Here is a 7,556-nt window from a genome sequence, read left to right on the forward strand (position 1 = left end):
GCCGAGGAGGTGGACCGGGCAAGGCGATCAATAGAGTCCCATCTGGGTCGCCAAATCGTTGTCCCCAACAGACAGCGTGAGTTCGTGTCCGGTGCGCTATTGCCAATGAACACACAGGGGTGGAGGATCCAACTTAATCTTTATTGTTTCCAGTCTGCGCAGAGAGGGGTGCTTGGCAATCATTTGCAAAGCAAGCACCACCGGTTTTTATCTTTGGGTACCTTTTATACATATGTTTGCAAGTGTATCGCTCAGTGATTGGTTATAAGCCACTGACATAAGACGTTTTTTACTGAGCATGTCTCTATACCTATGTTTTAGCCATGTAATTCATTTACATACATATATGTTTCATTAACATACTTTTGCCCTGCCCAGGGGTGTGATTTTTAGCATTATAATGAGACCTTTTTCTGAACTTCTTGCTATCTTACAAGTGTCAGGGAGACATTATCCTGCTGGTGTTAGGGAGGCATTCCAGGAATCCTCCGCATCCCACACGCTGTGCTCTGCATCTCTTAACACACACATACCACACCCCTCCCAGCATCTGCAAGTTACCTTAAGTATTTAGTTAGATATAGTTTGCAAAAGCTAGATATACCATAAAAAAGATTACATAAAAAGATTACATCAGCATGGCCGCTTAAGCTGGACTACAGCACACGCAGCCCCCATTCCGATGCCCAGGATCCATGCCACATGTAGCGCAGGTCCCAAGCTGACTGGAGCAGGAACCAGATCACACATGTCTGGGAGTTGGGGAGGGGGGTCTATCAACTCGATCCAGCCCATGGACTGGTCCCACTACTCATCTAGCCCACAGGGCCAGATGAGTTTGACACGTCTTCTGTAAAGCATGCTCTTTCAACCAACTGCTGAGAAACCTGAAAAAAGCTCTGTTCATGAGAGGAGTTTTTAACTCCTAAGAAGGTAAGATATTGTTTTGGCAGTGAGTGTACTGAAACTTTGTTCTTTTCTACAGATAAATGTTTCAAAATTTGTCCCCCAAAATTATGATTTTTCTTGAGTCTTAGGCTGGGTCAGAATGAGTGCTCTTAGGCTGAAGTTCTGTGCCACCCACTGCTGAACTCTTAACAAGCTATTGTCTATCTTGGGGTGGGGGATGGGACTTTCTTCACTGTCCTGGTAGATATGTCAAGAGAACATTTTAAGGGAATGTCATTTAATCTGCCCGCTCTATCTCTGAGGGTCACTCAATTTTTCCAAGTGTAGATAAGGGGCCAATGTTGAGAATATTTTGTTAGTTTGACCCCATTGGAGGTAATTGAGAAAAGACCTTACTTAATAACAGGAGCATCTGGCTTCTAGGCAGCCAGGAATTGCTGCCTGCACAAGCTGTACCAGTGGGGTCTGCACACCCCACAGGCTACAGTAGTACGAGCCATCGGTTCTACAGACTGCTGCCACCATGCAGTCCCCCCCACCACGCTGCACTACTGCACCTTTAGGCAGATGCAGGAAGCAGAAACTAAAGGAGCTCCCAGGTGTTGCTGTGGCCAGAGCAATAGGGGAAGCAGCAGTCAGGTGGGAGTCTGGGGGCTGCAGGTAGCCCCGCTTTACAACATGTTGGAGTTGAGGGTTTTCCAGCTAGCTTTCAGGTCATTCTTCCTATAACTAGAACAAAGACGTGTAAAGTGGGAACACTTGCACTTGCACCCATCCCCCCCATGTATTCTAGCCATGGCTCAGAGTCATAATGTTTACTATGTAAAGGTTTATGATTGTCTATTCTGACTTTTCTGCATAACGTAAACTGTAGATAAGCTTGGCAGGATTTGATATTTATCAGTAAACATCGATAAACGTTGAGCTCGCCTCACACTCACAGACCAATGAAAAAATATTTCCATCAGCAATAAAAGAAATTTATAGAAAGGGGACATAAAAATAGGCTGCTGCTGTAGTGCCTGGGCAGGCTCCTGCTGAGTAGCAGCTGAAAAGGAGGTAGGGAGTGGGGAAGCAGGCTGGGCACTGTATTGGTCTTTCTGTCCCCAGCTGGTGCCTGCAGGGTGCCAGCCAGCTAGGCCTGCCCTTGCAGGAGCCACTGGTATACTAAAACTGGATGTACTGTACCCATAGTGATCTCAGTAATGCCAGTTACAGGGTACTTAATACCTTTCTTCTGCTTCTCAGTATTCCCCTACTTATACCAATGATTCCATTTGCCTTTTTAGTCTCCAAGTAACTTTGAGACTTCATATTCAGTTAACTGTCCACCCTAAACATTCTCCTTTTCAGTCACTTCTTCCAAAATATTATCCCCAATTCTTGGAATTTGACCTATACTTGTTTTATAGATGTTTGGCTTCAAATTTAGCTTTGTTAAAACAATTTCACATGTAGTTCATTCCACTCTTTAAAACTGATCCGCCCATATAGCTATTTTAGAACCTTACTTTTTTATATAGTCTTCAAACTCAGCCAGTAACAATTTTGTGTCCTTTCAGATCACTGACAGTAAACAGCACCCTCACCTACCCACCCACATGCCACTTCTCTCTTCCTGCCCCTGCTGTATAGTAGGTGATTCATGATGAACCACATGAGCATAGATGCCATGTGGGGTCTATGGATCTCTTCAGCCATGGGCTTCCTCAGTGCTGCAGTCTGTGCTGCCCTGCCCTACCCCAGGCCTGGGGACTCTGGTGGCAGCAACAAAAAGCATTTTCTGGAGACCAGGAGCCACAGTTTAACCCCTCAGGGGCCACAAGTTGCCCATAGGCTGCCAATTGGACAGCCATGCTTAAACCATGAATGCATCATTCAGGCTTTTCCTGAGCACAGATCAATAATATTTATTGAACTTTCTACCTTTTCGGCTTCATTATCACCTCTGGACTTTTTGTGCCGTTTCCATTTGTGAAGGAGGGAGATTCAGTCTTAGATTTGAAATTCCTTTGTTGTTTAACATATTTCCTTGGATTAGTAACACAATATCAGTATACTGTGCAAGCGTCTCCCAGATTGATTTTCTGATAACAGACAGAAATCTAAAAGCAAAGTAAATTGATTCTGGGAGAGCAGACTGAGGATCCATATAGATGGCTTGTAATGGACTTCTGGGTGAAAAAACTAATGGAGGGACAAAAGGCAGGTAGCAGGCCACTGGGCAAAACATGAAAACTTGTCAGCTAGGAGAGTTACAGGTTCTGAGGTTGGGCAGTGGCTGTGAGTAAATGAATACAATGACACCAGTGAGACTTGGGAAGTGTATCCATATAGAGTTCAGTAGCAATCTAGGATCAAAGGAAAAGGGAAACTCCCAGCAAGAAGAAGTGGTCATGGTACAGCAGGCAATAAAAAGAAAACAAGTTTAAGCCATAGTAGAAAGTAAGAATGGTGAAAATCTATGAAGAACTTAAGCTGGCAGAGAAGGGCAAAACGAATGGTAGTAAAAGTTGAAGCAACAGGTGTTTGAAATACTACATGCAGGGAAATTAAACATATGGATTAACCGTTTTGCTGGAAACGTTGAGTGCTTGGAAGATGAAATGTGTTGAAGACAAAAATAAAATGACATTGGTAAAAGACAGCTAAGTCATTAAAGGATGACATTGCTTTTGTGAGAAACTGTTCAATAAAGATCACTGGAAGAAATAGTTGAAGGCGACAACTTCACAAGACCTATGTCCACAGTAGAAACCTAGAAGTGGTAAGGACAATGAGATGTGGGAAGGCAGTGAAATCAGACAGTGCATTAGTTAGTTTAAAACATTTGATGATGAGGGAGTTGTGATGGTGATGAACTTCAGCTTAATCTTCAAATTAGAAAGATACCCAGTGACTGGAAGAAGAGCACTAGTCCCTAATTTCAAATCGTAAAAGGGATGTGCAAGAAAAAAGTAATTAGCAACCCATCAAGTTAATGAGTCTCATAATGAAATGGCTCAAGAGAATTATCAAGAAAAGATTTTATGAGAAACTAGAACATCAAGAAAGCAACAACCTATTCAGATATATGCCAGATAGCTCAACAATGGATACACTGTCTGCAGCCCAACGATTGAAGAGGGCAAAATGCAGGAAATTGCATGTAGTGTTTAGCGACTTGTAGAAGGTTTAAGACAGAATTTTTTAGAGGACTGGGGTGGTGTTACCTGCAGTCATGCAATCTGGTGATGTCTGTTCAGAATATCATGTATACACTTGAGGTTAATACAGTAGTACTGAGAAGCAACTGTGACGACAGTGACCAATTCTCTGTGAGGGTAGGTCCCCAGTAAGTATCTGCCTTAAGCCCATTTCTGTTTATAATTTCAGTGAACAGCTTAATGTCAGGCAGGGTTGTCAAACATTTGACCCATAAGTTGCATCCAGTCCACAAGGACACTTTATCCAGCCTGCCAGGCTACCAGTGGGTCACTGTAAAGTTGGAGGGCCCCAGTGAGTATGGTCTTCAGCGGCAGGAGAAGTGAGCAAGGGCTTCAGTACACCAGTCCCACTTGCCTTGCAGCTGTGTCTGCCCTACCGCTGCTGTCCACGTCAGCCAGATTGATCCTGCTGTCCCGGGCCAGATCTGACTTGCAAGGAGCCCTGCAGTCTTGATCTGTCATGGGGTGTAAATTTGACACCTCTGATTTGGGGGGTTAGGGGAAGGGCTTCATGGGACATGCCTTCTTGCTGATGATGTGTTGTGCTGTTAACATGAAAATAGAAAGTATTTTAAACTGGAGGACTTAATAAACAGAAAATAGTATACAAATTAGGTGATAAAGAACAAAATACCTGTGATGTTTTCTGAGTTACCGTGAGAAAGCAGCAACATTCCATGGTATGCAGGAAAGTCTGTATAATAATATAAAAACTTCAACTCAATTCTGAACTATGACCATGAAGATGTAGATGTCAGGAATTGTTTAGAGCAGTGGTTCTCAACCTTTTTTGTACCAGGACCCATTTGTAAACGTCCATGGCCAGTCCTGACCCAGTAAATAGTTTAAGTAGAAAACGCATGAGTATTTTGGCCCCAAAATACTTATTACAAACTATAAATTTAAAGCACCTCAACAGTCTTAATTTTAAAGACAGAAATCAACATCAACAGGAAAACATTAACAACAGTATCAGTACATGACCCTCCATTACTCCCAAGTTACGTTCATCATTTGTGCAATTCTCACAAAGCAAATTGCTAGTGCCCCTCACTCCTGACTTGCAGTTCCCCATCCCTACTGGTGTCCCTCCCAACCTGCTGACCCCAGGCCCCCAGTATGTGGGGCAAGAGATGGGTGTGTGGGGGAAGGGGAGGATGTGTGTGGGGCATTGTGGGGGGGGGGCAGGCATGTTCCTGCCCAGATTTGTGCTCCCACCATGGGCGTGGGGCTGCAGCCTGGCATGGGCAGGAGCTGCCTCTGTTGTCCAGTGGGCGGGACTCGGCCTGGGATGATGGGACTCATTGCTGCTGCCACCTCCACTGGGACCCCCATGCCAGCTGAACTGCCAGCGGCATGAGGAGTAATGGATGGGGTGCTGCATTGCCCTCACCTCCTGCTGCCAGCCACTCGCATGCTAAGCTGTGGCTGTACCCTGCCACCATGGCCTGGCCACTGCTGCTACCCCCTAATGCCACCTGTGCTGCCTGGCACCCCACCTCTCCTCCAGGGTAGAGCTGTGGCCTGATGAGAGTGGTGGTGGGGTAGAACTGCAGCTCGAGGGGGACAGCTGGCAGTGGGAGATGGTGAGGGCAGCATGCTGCGCCCCCTCCCCCTCCTCCCGGTGGTGCAGAGGTTGTGGCAGTGGCAGCAGCAACAAGTCTCACTACCCCACTGGGTCCTGCTTCTTGGACTGCAAAGGAAGTTCCTACCCATGTTGGTCTGGCCAGGCTGCAGCCCATGCCTGCTGTGGGCACAGATCTGGGGGAGCAAGTGCCCCCCATGCCTCTCTGATGTGTTGCCTTCCACTCTCCTGATGCAATATCTGTTCTTCCCCCCCACCCCCAAACTTGGCTGTGGGGAGCTGCTTTCTGCACATGCATGTGGCACCACCTGCCTAATCACTGTCCTTTTGTTCCCCCCGGCCCCAAGCTGCCCTTTGCAGGCTGGAACGCTGCTAGCCTGCAAGGGGAAACCTGTGGTTTTCCACATTTTTCTCCTTTTTCACATTCTTTCCATGTTTTTCCATGATTGTTTGTGACCCTTTCATATATTTTTGTGACCCGCTGTTGGGTCTTGACCCATGGATCAAGACACGCTGGTTTAAAGTACTGGTGCTAATTGATGGAGTTGACAGGAATTCTCTGCTTTAAGAATGTGCAGATTGAACTAAAGAGCAAGGTTTCTTCTCTTAGAAAAATGTGCTACCACTTCAGAAACCAAAAAGTATGTCTAAATATGCACATTTATTTTTTTTATTTGTTATAAGGGTAAAAATTCAACTTACTTGGATTAGAAGTAATGTAATGTTAAGTACTTCCAAGTTTGATTTAAGAGGTTTAAATCATTCCGAAAATGTACTAACCTCCTAAGAGATGTAGTATCTTTTCATAGTTATTAGAGCTATGTCTCTGCCTTAATTAAGTAGCAGGATTGATCAGGAGCAGGTGGCCTAGTTTTCCAGAATGTTGATGAATGCTATATGCATGGCTGCCTTATGCCCAAAATAGTGAAACGTGTTTGTATATGCATGCGGAATTAGAGGAAAAAGTAAAATTTGGAGGTCGTGGAGGAAGAGAATTTGTATTTTTGAGCTTTTTGTTGCTAGTCATAAGCTTAAAAAACAGACCCTTTTTGACTGACAACATAATGACTCAACAATTGGAAGAAATGTAATCAATTGGTTAGAATACTAAAATGTTCCTTTTTTCCTCTTTCTTTTTTCCTTTTTAACCATCATTATTTTTAAAAAATGGTTTTCATTTGGGTCTAGAGTATGTCACAAATGAAATGTCCAGTCTCCACTGACTCATTGGTATTTTGTTCAGCTTGTACTAAGAGTGTTAATGCCAAGCCATTTGACTGTTGCATTTGATTTATATACCTCTTACAGCTCTGAAAAGACTAATCTTCCTCATGTGTTTATTGTAATTCATTGCTGTATTGAAAAATGAAGGGCATAGGCATATGAAAAACTTAGGACATGGGTACATGTAAAAGTTATTCTGAGGCAGAGCAGGGCTTCACTGCACATAAGGCATTTACAAAATAGCACATGCAAACTCTTATTTTGTAGTAAATAAATTAACCTGTGGTCACTGAGGTCTGAGTTACTACAGGTTATCTTTAATTTACTGCCTAGGTATACTATATACAAGGGCAGTAACTGTGCAAAGCTTTGGTCACCAATTTGATTTGGAGGAGGTTCGGCCCGATTTCAGCGGCCGAATCTCCAAATCGAATTGGGAAACCCATTAAAAGGTCCAAATCAAATCAGAAGCCTCTGAATTGATTTGGAAAAGATTCAGATCAGCCGGGGAGAGGCAGGCACAGCTGGGTGGCTGCAGGTTCTCCCACAGCTCCTCCGGCTGTGCCTGCCTGTCCCTGGGCAGGGGGAGCCACAGGAGAAGCCCCCATCGCTGGCCTCGCCTGGCCCACTCC

The 7,556-nt window shown here is 44.6% G+C and overlaps 1 protein-coding gene across 1 annotated transcript in view; it reads left to right on the forward strand.

Moving 5' to 3' along the window:
- The window catches only part of REV3L (REV3 like, DNA directed polymerase zeta catalytic subunit), a gene marked incomplete at its 5' end in the record, with an annotated part of 206,159 nt that overhangs the window by 100,357 nt on the left and 98,246 nt on the right, over nt 1-7,556 (forward strand). The window lies entirely within an intron of this gene.

This window comes from Alligator sinensis, unplaced genomic scaffold, assembly GCF_000455745.1.
Source record: "Alligator sinensis unplaced genomic scaffold, ASM45574v1 scaffold737_1, whole genome shotgun sequence".
In the NCBI taxonomy this organism is placed as follows: Eukaryota; Metazoa; Chordata; order Crocodylia; family Alligatoridae; genus Alligator; species Alligator sinensis.